The sequence below is a fragment of the Aedes aegypti genome, chromosome 3 (assembly GCF_002204515.2).
Source record: "Aedes aegypti strain LVP_AGWG chromosome 3, AaegL5.0 Primary Assembly, whole genome shotgun sequence".
In the NCBI taxonomy this organism is placed as follows: Eukaryota; Metazoa; Arthropoda; class Insecta; order Diptera; family Culicidae; genus Aedes; species Aedes aegypti.
Genome location: NC_035109.1, coordinates 290,426,855 through 290,443,326, shown reverse-complemented (window position 1 = coordinate 290,443,326; position 16,472 = coordinate 290,426,855). Strand labels below are relative to the sequence as shown.

Sequence of the window (16,472 nt, the reverse complement as noted above, 5' to 3'; positions counted from 1 at the left end):
TTCAAAAATTCCTTCAAAAATTCTTTCAAGACAATGTTTAAGGATTTTTGAAAAAAAAAAACTATACATATGGAAGTTTTTAGGAGTGCACCTAAATTTTCAATGGTTATTTTTACTGAATTGATATACTAAATTAGTAACAATTGCTAGAGAAAGTCATTGACCAAACACCTTGTTTTTTCATCAGAAAAATGTAACAGTTTTTAATGATTTCGCAAGTAAACAATATCAAAACATTATTTTTTGCACATTTTTATCGCGCTCCGAGCGAATGGATTATATTATATTAATATTCCGGAAGTTCTTCTAAAAAAATGGTTAATGTGTTTGATCAGGAACTCTCAGGAAACTTTTCTTGGGATTTCGCAACGATTCCCTCTAATGTATGCTCTTAAGATTCATCCCAGAACTCTCTGACTAATACTTACAATGATGCTCACAATATTTTATTCTTGTATGTCTGAAGGGATTCCTCCAAAATTTTCCCCAGAATGTCTTCCAAACAAGTCTTTATGAGTACATATATTACTACTTGAGTTTTTAGAGGTCCTTGATTTTTTTTCTCAGGATTACTTTGAGAATTTCTTCAAACATTCGTGCAAGAATTCTTCGAAGAGTTCTCCCAAAAGACCAGCAAAAAAAATCCAAAGATTCTTCTTACACAATTTTTACGATATACCAGACCTGACCAACCTTTTTGTTTCTTTTTCGACATAAATCGCTAATGCGTTCTTTCTGGGTTTTATCGGCTCTACCGGCTCTCTGAGCAGCTAAAACGAGTTTTGCTACAACTTTCCAACGTTTCGGTGTATATTTCTCTTTCTTCAAGTATCTGCGTTCGCAAAAATAATCCGATTTGAGAACATTCCACCTCAAATGAAAGATAAGTAATATATCTCAGTTATCGATGGAATTAAGTCAAAAAAGTAGTGCGGCCAGCCGGCCGGATATATTTTTGCCTCGAGTTTGATATAAATTTGACGTTTTATGTATGGATCAGTTATTATTATTACTTAGCTTTCATTTGAGGGGGAATTTTCTCACACCGGACTATTTTACACCGAACGCACGAACGATTAAGTCGAAAACGAGCCAAAAAGGTTGGGCAGGCCTGCAATGTACCGATTTTTCTTAGGTAATTTCACCAAATATTCTCGCGAGTCTGGTCTTCGAGTATTTTTCCCAAGGATTCGCCCACCCGGGTAGAGGAGAATAGCAAAAGTATAACAAAATTTACCCTTAAAATAGAATGTTTGAATAGCAAAATTTGTTCTTTGTTTGTTTGAAATAAGAGATAAAATAACAAAAATAATAACTGTGTTTGTATGGCATAAAAACTAAATAATAACTTTGTAATAATAAAATTGTAATAATAAAATAATAGCAAAAATATAGGCAACCGTAAATAACAAAAAATGTTATTATTTTGATATTGATAACAAAATATTAACTAAATAAGCTATTCACGAGTAGATCAAAATAACGGTAATTTTAATTATTTGACTTTAATATCTAAATTTTGCATGATTAAAAAATAAACTTTTAGCTTTCCTACTAAAAACTTTTGCTTTTTGAATCTTTAATGAATATCATACAAATAGTAAAATGAGCTATTATGGTAAAATTTGATATTGGTTTGTTCTCATGAATTATTTAAATAAAGTTTTCAAATATCAAAATAATAACATAATTTACTGTAATGGCGTAATGTTTGTTATTCTTTAGATATTTAATGTTTTTTTAGTATTTTTGCACAAATAACAAATTTTACCATAATGATATATTTTGTTATTGATTAGTTATAACATAAATTTCAAGTATAACAAATCAATGACAAATTTTGCTATGATAGTATGTTTTGCTATTGATGAGATATTTAATGTCATATATTAATAACATAATAATGGTTAAACTAGCTATGATTGCAAAATTTGTTCTTATTTTACCATTATTTTGTTATTCACCTCTAACTGGGTAGGAACTGTTTTTAGAATTTGTCCAGAGATTAAAAATAATGAATACATTTTTCAAATATACTCTGTTAGTATCCCATTAGGGAATACTTTAGGAATTTGCTGCCAAGAATATTTCCTTAAGTTTTCTTACAAGGATTCAATCAAAACATTGTTCAAGCTTTTTTTAGGTTTTGCAAATATTTATTTATCTAGAGATTTTTCAAGGTTTTTAAGATCCTTCAAAGATTATTCCAGGTAAGCAAATACGGGACATCAATTTCAATCGCTGTACTCTTGTAACAGTTTGTAGATTGTGGAACGGAAATAGTGCAAAACCGTGAGTGAATCCACTAAATCACTCTCAAATTTAGAACTATGTCCGCAACTAAGCGCCAGTTGAACCCCAAGTGAACCTGAACTGCGAAAGGTGTTAAATTACCGTACCCGGCTAGTCCTCTCATGGCAGGTTAGGTAAAACTACTAAACTAAGCGGCAAATACCCAAAACTGATTTTCACTGATCAACTCAAGGAATGACGAGAAATCGTAAACGAGATATACCTAACTTTTATCGTAGTTTATTCCCTTATGCAGTTGGATCTGCCCTAACGTGCACGTTTCGTTAACAATGGCCTTATCTCTATGATCTAATCTGTTATGCTGCTTCAAAAGTATCGAATCGACTTAGTGTTTCGTAGAACTACGGCGAATAGGCTTCTACAGTGCCAGAGATGCACACGTGGACCTAGCTGTGACTTCGATAGTCCCCCAAGGAGCTATTCGAAGTGCCACGTGGCGCACGCCTGTCTGGGCCGGATGTCGGCCGGACGAAACTAGCCTGATCTGTGACTTCGCCTGAAGGTTCTGTAGGCGAAAACAAAACGGTCTTAGAACTAGCACTAATGCCTTTATAGATTTTCTAGGTTACCTGTTTGGGGCCTTCCTTAGCCGAGCGGTTTGAGTCCACGGCTACAAAGCAAAGCCATTCTGAAGGTGTCTGGGTTCGATTCCCGTTCCATCCAGTATCTTTTCGAAATGGAAATTTCTTTGACTTCCCTGGGCATAGAGTATAATCGTACTTGCCACACGATATACGAATGCGAAAAAGGCAACTCTGGCAAAGCTGAGAAGAAGCCTCTGTCCCAGTGAGGACGTAATGCCAAGAAGAAGAAGAAGAAGAAGGTTACCTGTATGCAGACTTGATAGAAACTCCTCTGCGATGCAAAGATGAGGCGATTTGACTGTTTTTTTTTCTGAGGATTGAAAACTGAACCTAAAATTTTCAACACAGTTCCTCAAGCGATTCGAGTGAGAGTGCAAAAAATGCGAGGATTTTTTCGGTGCTCTCCCTTTCTTGTTGCGATGCTCTACTCACGCTATAAAAGAAATCTTGAGTGTTCCACCCGAACAAGACAGTCCTCGGGGAGTTGTGAGAGCATTCTTTTTTGATGAAATTTTACTCAGTTGTGTTTTGTTCTACATCTTTCTCGCTCATTTTTCGTTGCCTCTCTGCTTAGCATTTTTTTGCTCCCTCGCAAAGAGGCAAAGGCAGCACGCTGCTCTAGAGGATGTCATCGAACTCTGATGATGTTGAGGAGTGTTATCAAGCCTGCCTGTGTGTAGCCTGACTGGGCTAAGTTGTAAGAGCTGGCCTTACTGGCTCAACACTCGTTGTTCTTTAGTGGGAACCTAATCTAATAATTTTCGATTATTAGTCTTAGAAAAGTGAACTGAGCTTAGCACTGTACTCACTTTTTTCATTAAAGTTTGGAATCACGTGTTTTTAGCACTATATATTTCTCAAGAAGCTTTTAGAAAGGCTAGAAAAAATCATTAGTTAAATGCTGAAACTACCGTATTTAAGTAGATGAAAAAAACGAATTTAGTACTATACCATTTAATTCCACTAGAGGAATTAAATGGTATAGTACTAAATTCGTTTTTTTTCATCTACTTATAGGTATTCTACTAAACAGCTCGAAGATTTATTATTACCGTATTTAATTTCTATCACTCACTGTTCTTATGAGCTCTATATTCTGTCTATCGGTTTTCTGTTCCACTGGAGTAAACGATCCGAACACTCATACAAGACTCACAGTAACGATCGAGCTTTCATCAAATTAAAGTTAGACGTGTCCTGTTGTGATTGGATAAATCATAAGATGTTGCGCAGCAGAACTAAAAAAAAATAAATATGATTTTAGCGCAGACAAGAATCATCAAAGGGTAGCACAATCCGAACCCAATCTACGGGACTAATAAATTTCAGCTATATCTGTTTTTATGCATTTACACTCTTACAAAAATACAAGTAAATTTACGGCTTATCAGATGCACATAAAATAAGCGAAATATTTGACATAAAATTACGTCTGTGCTTAAAATTACATGACATTGAAAAGCCAAAAAAAAAATTACACGCCGGAACGTAAAAGTCGCATAAACTGACCTTCACATTACGGCGTGTAATTTTGAACTAATCTTGTTGTGTCGCCAAATTTATTAACTGATTGCTTTGTCTGTAATCGGGTGCATATAGTTTGAAAACTTCAAATAACTTACCTTTATGTTGCTTTTGATGTGGAACTATAGAACCAGCCGATGAGCAGCAACTTGACACTGATTATAATTGTTATTAAACGCCTATTGTACACCATATGCACATTTTGTACACTCCTTAATTCTTCGCTGAAGTAATTAAGTTTTAAATTTGACAGACGATTTCTAGTCAATCGTGACAACTACAACGTAAAATCATTCGCATTATTAATCACTGCACTGCTGAATGAAACTGGTAAAACTTCCACATTCTCAAAGACAAAAACGTCCTTGCAAACACTAGTCAACAATCTTCCGACGCGTTTGAATAAAACACTTTCGCCAAATAATGCACGAAGTTTCAGAACACAGACGCACTTTCCGACAGAATCGAGCGATTGATCGATTGCTGAATTTGTAGGCAAACATCATTTTTTTTCAATTTGGTATTGTTTTCTCACTTAAAAACAGAAAAGAAATCATGCGACGTACACTCCGGCCATGGTTGAAAACAAACTCAATGAATCGCATGATGCCGACACAAAGTCCTTTGCCAAAGTCAAAGATCATGCACACACTTCGAAATCATGTAATATTGTGTCATAGAAGACCGACACATTAGAGCGAGTAAAATGACGCAAAATTACGTTTGATTTAATTTTTCACTCGTGGTTTCAGTCGTAATAGTAATTTTACTGCTGTCAATATTGTGTACTGTACACTCCAAATATGACGTAATTAGCAATTACATATCAACATAACCTCATCCATTCCAAAGAATTCCTCATTTGTTTCTTTAGGGCACTGGTTATAGGTAATCCGGGGTAACATTGATCAGTTTTTAGGATATTTCCTTAATATTTCATCTAAAAATGTAAATGTTGTGAGTTTTATATTTTTAAAACAAGTACTGCCACCCATAGCTCGTGACTATATACTGTATTTTGTTTTTTTTTTTGAAATATTCAAGCATGTTTACAAAAATGTTTTATGTGATTTTTTCATTTAGCTGATATGGGGTAACATTGATGTAAACAACGATCGGTAATATTAAAAATGTTGTTAGTTACATGAATCATGGCCCCGGAAGCCGAATATGGTGTCCAAACGCTTACATCTCGTTTACTTTTTGAATTATTTTAAAATTAAAAACAGCTCGAACAGCGGAATACTCCTAAAGGTAGGCAATTTCCTCAGGGAATTCTACATTCTTAACAGTAATTCGTTAATGTTGCCTAATTTAACATGCCTATTAAAGTTTTGACAGCGGAATCGTTTTTGGCGATGCCATTTTTAGTGAGAACCGCATTTTCCTTGCTCATATCGCTTGCAGAACTTATGTGAGACATAAATCTTCGGTAGTGTCACCCTTAACCATTGAAACCATTGTTTCGCATAAAGTTAACGCAATATTTGCAAAAATCTTAGTTTTTAATAGCACATAGATATAAGAAAGAGAAGCAACATTCATGCTTTGGAAATGTTTCATCAATAAATGATGATACCAACTTATTACGAGGTGAGTCATTCCGATCAATGTTACCCCGCTGATCAATGATACCCCGGATTACGGTAATAAGAAACACTGCTGTTATGCTTACTTTGCACATCTTATTTTATTCTTTGTAACAATATATTACAATCAATAGTCACTCATAATAACCGGTTGGGTGCTTTACCGCTGGGTGCAGCAAGAAAATCTTCCACGAAATCAATGCTAACAGTTTCTCTACGCAAACACGGCTGTGATGATACATCAACAGAAGTCACTTAACATTATTCCTTTGAAACTTCGAGAAGTAAATTAATTAACTCATTACGCGTGGTAAAGATGGACAAATTATGGGTGAAATTATGAAAAAAAAATCCACGTGCTCGGCTGGGATTTGAACCCAGGACTCTTGTATGGTAGACGAGCGCTTTACCAACTAAGCTACCGAGCCACTTGGTGACACAATAACTGAGTTGGTTACAAGTTTAGAATTAAAATCCCTACAGACCACGCGGACCCCTTTCATAACCAATATCCATCCATCTCTTGTTCCTACACACGCGGAGCGAGCGAGTGCGATTTAGTTTAGTAGTTTACATGCACTGAATTGTACACAATGTCGAGTATTTACTCCAGAGAAAAAATACTTTGCCTCCTATAATTTGTTTGGTTCCGATGGCGTTCGATGTTTCACCAACGTGCTGATGGATTGTGTCATCGTTCGAGTAATTTTAAGTCATTATGCTGTAAAATCCAGCCAAGAGACAAAATACTACAGTTCATGCCTCAAAATTGAACTAAATGTAAAAAAGTTTGTCTATTGTTTCATTCGTTTTCACTATCGCCCAAAAACTTATTTAGTTTTAGAGATAGAGTGTTGTGATGTTCAGCAAAAACACGTGTTTTAAGATACCTAACAACTTTGTAGAAAACATGAAAAATCTTAAATATCTTGTCAATGAGTTATGAGATTTTCAACAAAATGTGCCCAAATTGTATGAAAAAACCAACTAAGGTTGTCATGTCTTTTACGGCTTTAACCAGCCGACGGTGTTTTGAAAATACCTGAAGGTCGTAGACACAGAAGTCAATTCGGACAAATTGAGATGTAAAATTGTGAAAAATTGTGAATCATTCTGATGGGCTTCGATCCCACGACTCTTAATACGGGTAACGATTCTGCAGCGCAAACGGCCAACCTGAAACCAAAGTCCGCCACGACCCCATATTCTCCTTCACAACCCTACACCTCCTTCGGCTCTCTGAGATGCTCAATTCGACTCTCCTAAGCGTGCCTACGAACAACAGTGAGAGATTTTATTTTTAGCGTCGCACTGTTGCCTTGTTTAACGCGCCCAGTCTAGCGTATTGGGAGTGGTGGGATAGAAGCCAACTAGAACGATTCTATTATTTTTCCCAACTTTACATCTCAATTTGTCCAAATTGGCTTTTGTGTTTACGACCTTCAGGTATTTTTTGAAAAAAAAAAAAATCGTTAAAACGTTCATAACATTTTTTATGTCTTCTATTTCTGTTGGTGACCTCAACAGGAAATACGTCTATTGTTCGGTATATTTACCACATGATGAACCATCCCCAACGGATGACTTCAAACGAGTTGTCGTACACTGCGTAACAAAAGGCCTTCCGCTGATTGTGGGCAGTGATGCCAATGCTCATCACATCATCTGGGGCAGCTCGGATATCAATTTGAGAGGCTCCAGTCTGATGGAATACTTAAGTAGTACAGGCCTTGGATTACTTAACATAGGCAATCGCCCAACCTTCATGGTTTCTAATAGAGAAGAAGTGTTAGACATAACGCTTAGCTCGAATAGAATCAGTCACGAGTTGACGAATTGGCATGTATCAGATGAGGAATCATTATCTGATCATCGCTACATCTTCTTTGAACATTCAAATGTAATTGCGCAGACTTTGCGTTTTAGGAATCCCCGATCAACAAACTGGGAACTCTATATTGAATTGGTTGCGACCAAATTTCATGGATATTCTCCGTCCATTGAAAATCCAAGTGATCTGGATGATGCCGTTGATACTACAACATCCTACATTATGGAAGCTTTTGAAGAAGCATGTCCTCTGCGGTCTGTAAAGACTACAAGAGGGACCCCATGGTGGAATTCCGATCTGACTAGACTCAGGAAACAATGTAGAAGGAGTTGGAACAGACGCCGTTCAGCTGGATCAGAGTCGTTCAAGTCAGCTCGCAAGGCTTACAAGAAGGCTCTTCGTTCTGCTGAACGATCCGGCTGGAAAAACCTTTGTACAAATGTTTCCAGTTTGAGTGAAGTCAGTCGGTTGAACAAAATTCTTGCAAAATCTAAGGATTTCCAAGTGAACGAAATTCGCTTACCTAATGGTGACTTTACTTCTTCCGATGAAGAAGTTTTAGAATGTTTATTCAATACACACTTCCCCGGATGTGTGGACATAGCATCTACGGATGAACCAAATGTCTTTTCATGTAGTTACGAGTCTCTGGCCTCGGCTCGCAGTATCGTAACTACTGAATCGATTCAATGGGCACTTAATAGTTTTGCTCCTTTCAAATCTCCAGGAGCGGATGGGATTTATCCTGTTCTGCTCCAAAAGGGGTTTGAATTTATCAAACATGTTTTGAAAAAGCTACTTGTAAGCAGTTTTGCTACCGGGTACATTCCCAGATCCTGGCGTGATATTACTGTAAAGTTTATCCCGAAAGGAGGACGTGCGTCGTATGAAGAAGCGAAGAGTTTTAGACCAATCAGTCTGACCTCTTTTCTTCTGAAATGTCTAGAACGCATTATCGATCATCACATTCGTGATGTTTATTTGGCAAACATGCCTCTTCATGTGAATCAACATGCTTACCAATCTGGAAAGTCCACAGTGACTCTTTCACACAAAGTTGTATACGATATCGAGAAAGCATTCGCTCAGAAGCAATCCTGCTTGGGTGTTTTCTTGGATATTGAGGGTGCCTTTGATAAAGTGTCTTTCGATGCCATATTGGAAGCCGCACGAAGCCATGGGCTACCTACAATGATTACCAATTGGATTCATCAAATGCTCAAAAACCGACATCTCTTCTCGACATTGCGTCAAGCAGCGATTCGAAAATTGAGTGTTTGCGGATGCCCCCAAGGGGGAGTCTTGTCACCACTTTTGTAGAATCTCGTAGCAGATACGCTATTGAAGCAACTCAATAATTGCGGTTTTCCAACTTATAGATTTGCCGACGACTATCTAGCTCTGATAGTTGGTATGTGCATAAGCACCCTATTCGACCTGATGCAAAGTGCTCTTCAGGTAGTCGAGAGTTGGTGTCGCCAATATGGCCTTTCGGTCAACCCGAATAAAACATCTATTCTCGAAAACTTATTCAAATAGTCTCAAGTCAAAAAAGTGAATAAACTTACTTTATTGATCCTACGTGTTTCGCAGGCGAAATTCCACATGTTCCGCTCCTACCCAACTAGATTTTTCACTTTTAGAACGTTTAATTTCCGGATTTACAAAACGACGAAAGTAAGATTCTCCACTTTCGCAACCTAACCGCTACTTTCGCCGCTCCATTGTATGGGAGACAAAGTGACTTAACCACGAATCAAAACAAAGCACTACTTGAGCCGATTTTACACTGGTAGAAAAACGTCGAAAGTAACTGTATAAAACGGCTTATCATTTTGTCATATTTTTTTTTTGTTGAAAATAATAGAAACTACCTAGTTTTTGAACGCGATCTGATTGTATGCAAAATTTGAGCGATGTACACTGCGAAAAAATGTTAAAAAGGTGATTCATTTTAAAGCAGTTTTATAAGACAGGTTGTGATTCTTCTCAATTAGTTTTCTCAAAACCGTATGAAAGTTACTTACGTCGATTTGAAAAAGTAATCGAGTATTGTTCTTTTTACGGAAAGACGAAACCGCGATGGAATTCGACCTTTACGTCTTTTTGGCACTGAGATTAATGTGACTGATCAAGTAAAGTATGTCGGAGTCATTCTAGATTCCAAACTTTTATGGACAGCTCACATTGATTTCAGAGTCAAAAAAGCTTGCATGGCCTTCGGTCAATGCCGGCGAACCTTTGGTAAAACTTGGGGCCTCAAACCCAAATATATCAAATGGATTTACACAACAGTTGTTCGACCAATATTGGCATATGGATGTCTTGTGTGGTGGCAAAAGGGCGAAGTGAGAACAATCCAATCAAAATTGGGCCATCTCCAGAGGATGTGCTTGATGACGATGTCTGGTGCGTCCTGTTCAACTCCCACAGCAGCGCTTGAGGCCATTTTCGACGTTGCGCCACTACACATATATCTTAAACAAGAAGCACTTTCTTGCTCTTACCGTTTATGGGTACTGGATCTACTGAAGAAAAATCCAGTGAATCGTAGATCTACACACACTTCGTTGTTTCCACTTTTGGTGAATTGGGACAAAATTGTCCTTGCTCCAAGTGATCTCACAATTGCTTGTCACTTTCCTTACAGGACATTTATCACACAATTCCCTTCACGGGAAGAGTGGACGTCTGACTATTTGGAAAGAAGTATATCAAACAATATAGTATGTTACACTGATGGCTGCCTTCTTGAAGGTAGAGCTGGTGCAGGAGTATATTCTCGTGAGCTAAGGCTGAATCAGTTTTACTCACTTGGTAGAAACTGCACCGTTTTTCAGGCGGAAATATTTGCTCTTATGTGTGGAGTGCAATCAGCACTTCAACACCGCGTAATGGGTAAAGTCATATACTTCTGTTCAGATAGTCAGGCTGCTATAAAAGCTCTCGCTTCGGCCAACTCAAGGTCGAAGCTTGTTATCGCATGTCGAACTCAAATTGAGGAACTGAATTCAGTCAACTCTGAAAACCTTGTATGGGTACCTGGCCATTCTTCCATCGCTGGAAATGAATTGGCTGATGAGCTAGCTCGCGATGGAGCATCGCATGACTTCATTGGCCCTGAGCCGGCTATTCCAATTTCGAAGTGCTGGGTGAAGCTTCAGATAAACTCTTGGGCGGCAACACAGCACAATTGCTTGTGCTTGGAATAGTTTGGAGTCATGTCGTCAAACAAAATTGTACATTACTGAGCCATCTCCAAGGGTGGCGAAGTATTTAACAAATTTGTCAAAGCAGAATTGCAGTCTCTTGGTCAGAACGTTGACAGGCCACTGCCGACTCAACTATCACATGGCAAATATTCAGCGTGCTGACTCATTTGTGTGTGATAGTTGTGACTCCGATTATGGAACTTCGTATCACCTGATATGTAACTGTCCAGTTTTTTCGCAAATGCGATTCCAATTACTTGGTAAACACTTATTAAGAGAAACTGAATTCAGAAGCCTGAATCTTCAGGACATTTTGTTATTCTTAACCCGCTGTGGTAATGAGCTATAGGCTCTCTACGCTCATGCGTTTTGCAGTGCCCTTTTTAGGGCGCTGTTCGAACCCTTTGTGGTATGGAGCTACATGCTCTCATTTCGCTTAGAGTAAAGTGGGGTAAAAGTTCGAGTGGGGCAAGAGTTTCTTTTTAAGATTTCTAGCTCAAATCAAAACAAAACTTAGAAATGTTATGGTGGTTCGAATGCTATTCAAGTAAGAGACTTTCACTCCAAATATCATAAAAATCGATTGAGATTTGGAAAAGTTCTGGCTATTTGTTGTTTTTCGACGTAAATATTGTAATATTTGGTCAAAATTTCGATGCATGGAACCAAATGAAGATAAAATATTTTTCAATATTTTATGTAAGGGCGTTTCTAGGCCTATCATAAGGATGCTTTGACGTGTATTAGTTTTTCCATAAATAGTTGGAATCAATTTTTGGCCCATAGCGGGGCAAAAGTTCGAATCTGCGGGGCAAAAGTTCGACCCATGTGTAAACCCACGGAAAATTTTTTAAATTTCCTGAAATCTACATATTATCTTCAAATTTAGCGAAATTTGCCTGATCGTGCGAAAAATGTCACAAAAATTTTACATTTTCACTTAGTTTTGCGAGAAACTGCTATTTTTGGGTGTATTACAATTAACCCTGTTTTGGGCATTTTTTAATGATAATTTAGTGTGTATTTTTCGGCAAACATAAGTTTACGGCTGGTATGAAGTATGCCTGGCATAAAAGTATTGATATTTTGTGTTTTAGCCAACGAACTTTTGCCCCACACTAGATTCGAACTTTTACCCCACCGGTGGGGCAAAAGTTCGTTTGAGACAATCAATTTTGAAACTGTTATAACTAAAAATGGGTAAATATTTTGACACAAGTTTGTTCAGCAAAGTTATAGCCAATATGTTGAAGGTTTGCTGTATGGTATTTGTTTTGTTTCATCTGCTATTATTTTCCTGGAAACTTTGATTATACCACTAAGGTCGAACTTTTGCCCCACCTTACTCTATGCGATTTTCCCTCTTCAAGGGACCCCACTCCTATTTCCTCCCATCTTTCCCTTCCCTTTCCTCTCCCATCGGGTAGATGATGAAATAGGCTCAAATATGGCGATGGCACAAATCTCTCAACTGGTGGGGAACGTGCCTTTGGAGCCGGCCTTCTGATACCTGATACCTGCCTTGTTTAACGCGCCCAGTCTAGCGTATTGGGAGTGGTGGGATAGAAGCACACAACTACAATACAACTCATACAACTCAATTTGTCCAAATTGGCTTTTGTGTTTACGACCTTCAGGTATTTTTTGAAAAAAAAAATCGTTAAAACGTTCATAATATTTTTTATATCTTCTACAAATTTGTTAGATATCTTAAGACACGCGCTTTTACTGAATATCACAACTCTCCATCTCTTAATTAAAGATATCAGTTTCATGTGGCTTATTTGTTTGATATTAACCTTTGCGTACCCAATGTCTGTTTTAACGGATTTTCGAATCTCTTCCAATCAGCTGTTAAAAAGTCATTTTCCAACCGATTTTTTCAAAATCATTTTTTTCCGGAATTATTTCGTTGGGTTCAGAACCTGCCGTTTAGTTGTTGCAAATATGTTTCGGAAGCCCCGACGGTCATTCCCACCATTCAGACCAATTTTTACGAGTCGGACAAGCTGATCTCAAATGAAAACAAGTCAACTTTTGTCACCTAAGTGTCTCACCTCACCCGATACACAGAATAAACACGATTCTCTTGTTTTATTTTTTACTTTTGAGTTATTTATCAACTTATTATCATACACAGTCATTGACATTGTCATCATATTTGCCCTAAAAGTAGATTTTAGCTAAGGTTTGAAGTCATGCTTCTCACGCGATAGAGGATTCAGTGATTTTACGTCGTTTGATCAACGGCAACGACGACATGGACGCGTCAATTGATAGATTTTTATCTGGTCTAAAATTGAACTTGATATCTGCAATCGGAGCTTGAATGGATTTGACACTAGATAAAAGATCTAAATCCGTGTCTCGCACAGAAACGATGTGAAAGGCAGTTATCACTTCTAAGAACAAGCTATCTTATCTATAAGGTGATTCATCAGCCTATATGATGGTTTGATACGCACGTGTCCTCAATAATTCACGGTAGCTCATTTTTTGATAATTAAAAATTTTCGTTCAAGAAATGTGATAACTGTATTCTACCATCCATAAGTGTAATCTACAATCGTCCTTTTGCTTTCGCTACTTGGAAGTCACATATTGTGCTACATATGTAGACCACCTCTAGCTGACGGAAATGGCGAAATAAGACTCAAGATTGGCAAAATATTTACAAAAACAAGCATTCCGCCCGTGCACTCTCGCTTCTGCTTAAAACAACTGCATATGTGTCACTTACGTATGTGTACTACCATGTCAAAATGTGAGCCCCCCAAAAATCGAAACCTCGCCTGCCTGTCTTTGTATTGTGCAACGTATTGCTACTGGTGCCACTCGCTCTCACTAGTCGTCATCATCGTTAAACATTTTGCAGGCCCACAGTCGCGAATTCCTCGTTCGACCTCCCCAAGTCCCATCCCATGACGCGCATATTACTACTTCGCTGCACGTCCGCACGCCAACTAGTCGATGCTGGTTTGACGGTTCCAGTGCGTGTGTGAGCTCTCGTGCATTCAGCGGCGTAATCAGTACTTCTCTACATGGGTTCAAAGTCACTCGTCAGCTTTTTATGGTCTGCTCTTAAAATTTTTCTTATTGCTGTCATTACGATTTCATTCCTATATCTTTGGATCCGTCTTAAGTATTATGTATCAAATTCACTTTACACATTAGTTTTACTTTTTCATAGCTTTTTTCGCTTCTTTCTCTTCTTTATTTGTTATTGAAATTTTTAACCATAGGCTGGCAAACCTCATCCTTTATATTTTTCTCAATTTGTGTTCTCTTATTCTCTCTACACTTCTAACATGTTCTGCTTCACTTATTTGTTTTCTTGTTTGCTTTATTGTTATCTTTTATCTTTAGCTTATCGCTTTAATTTTCTGAACTAATTCTATTTCCGCTTAGTATTGGTAATAAATGTTTGCCAATTTTAGACTTCAGATCCAATGTCACTGCTACAGAACAACTTTACCGAAGACAACACTTTTTAAAACAAGACGTTTTAGGCCAACGCGTCAATACAATCATTCAGTTAGGGTAAAAGAACAGATTTTTGCCATATCGCTAATTGATGTAGTGGATTAGGGTAAGTGTTTCAACATCCGAATCATCATACAGTTGTGTTCAGAATAATAATAGTGAAAGCCGATTTTCATTCAAAATGCTCAACTTTAGCATGCTGTAACTTTGTTTCCCTGTGAGCAATCGGCATGAATATATATTTTTTAATTTCCGTACGGGTTGGGGCCGAAAGGTCTCAGATTTTCATGAAACTTTTTCCACAGGGAGGGCTCATCAATATATGAATAAAAAAAATTGAGAAAAATTCAGGGTCGCCTATTTTTCCGGAAAACTCAGTTGAAATTTTTTTGTTTTCTCCTGACACTACTTACTTTGAAAAATCATAACTCAAGAACGAAACAAAGTTTTTTTTTTTATGAAAATGAAAGCAAATTTTCTCAGGAATAAAAAAAAATATTAACAGGAAAAAGTTTTCCACAAAATTTTCCACCGTTGAGAAAATTCGTAAAGAAAAGCCGGAAAAACTATGCTCCAACTCGTGAAAAATTTAAAAAAAATATTTTTGAGAAGATAATTTAATAATTTAATAATAATACTTTAATAATTTATGAAATGTACTTTTTTCGTTTTTGAGTTATGGCCAATTTTGTAAAAAATGTGCAAATGTGCCATTTTGAGCCTTTTTTCTGAAAAATCATAACTCAAGAAAGAAGCATCGTAGAAACAAAGTTATTTTTATGAAAATGAAAGCAAATTTTCTCAGGAATAAAAAAAAATATTAACTGGAAACAGTTTTCCATAAAATTTTCCACCGTTGAGAAAATTCGTAAAGAAAAGCCGGAAAAACTATGTTCCAATTAGTGGAAAACTTTCAAAAATATATTTTTGAGAAGGTAATTTCATAAGCTTTAATCGCTGAAATTTTTGAAAGGTACTTGTTTTTTCGTTTTTGAGTTTTGGATAATTTTGTGGAAAATGACCATATAAGCCTTTTCTTTGAAAACCCATATTTCAATCAAAGCATCGGAAAAACAAAGATTTTTTGCAAATTTTCTAAAACATCTGAAAAAAAAAGATATTGGATTGGTTTTAATGAAGTATAAGTCGGAATGGATGATATTTTTCATGAAAAATTACACCGCTAAGAAAAACTGAAAAAAACTGTTTCTGCCTCAATTTTTCATTACACTGAAAAGGGATTCTTTCTCAGGGCAGGCATTCGTCAGACTCGTCACAGTGCGATGACGAAATAAAAAAGATATCGCCATCCAGTATAATAACTCTGGCAGGTCGTCGTCTCCATCGACGAAAGAATTCACGACGAACGTCAATCCAAAATCGTCAACGAACAACTTTGTCTTCATTCCGTTCGCTCCCCTTTCTCAAACGAAGGAGGCGTTTATTTTATATTCGCTTGCTATGCACAAAACGGCGAATGCCATCCCAAAATTGGTTGTATCGGCAATTTAACCCGTACTCCTCAAGCTTCAACAATAGCTCTGTTGGTGAGCGCGTGACGTTGACGATTCAGAGATCGTTTGTTCAATTCCGGACCCATTTTGTTGTTTTGTTTTTGTTTTATTTTTTCTTAAAAGGCTCATAATCTATCGACGCCACGGTTCATATTTTTAGTCGGCACAGAGCTCCCGAACGAAGATTTGACCATAACGAAGGAGGCTTATTTGTTCGTCATGACGCCAAGCCTTTGTGGCGGACCACTGCAGCAAATCGTCATCCAACGCTGGTTGAATGACGATGACGATTCTATTTTTAGTTTCGTCGACGACTTTTTGCATTTGACGGTGACGATTGCCTGCCCTGTTCTTTCTTTTCTATGGAACAAATAAGATTATTATTATTTTATTAAATTTTATTTATTCAATTATTCAGTATG

At 37.1% G+C, this 16,472-nt stretch overlaps 1 protein-coding gene and 1 non-coding gene across 3 annotated transcripts in view; one reads left to right on the top strand and one right to left on the bottom strand.

The window, feature by feature from the left end:
- The window catches only part of LOC5566763 (protein argonaute-2), a 178,714-nt gene that overhangs the window by 23,274 nt on the left and 138,968 nt on the right, over positions 1 to 16,472 (top strand). The gene's annotated exons all lie outside the window — the stretch shown is intronic.
- Trnag-acc lies at positions 6,367 to 6,438 on the bottom strand. The gene has a single exon. It is a non-coding gene; the product is annotated as a tRNA-Gly (tRNA).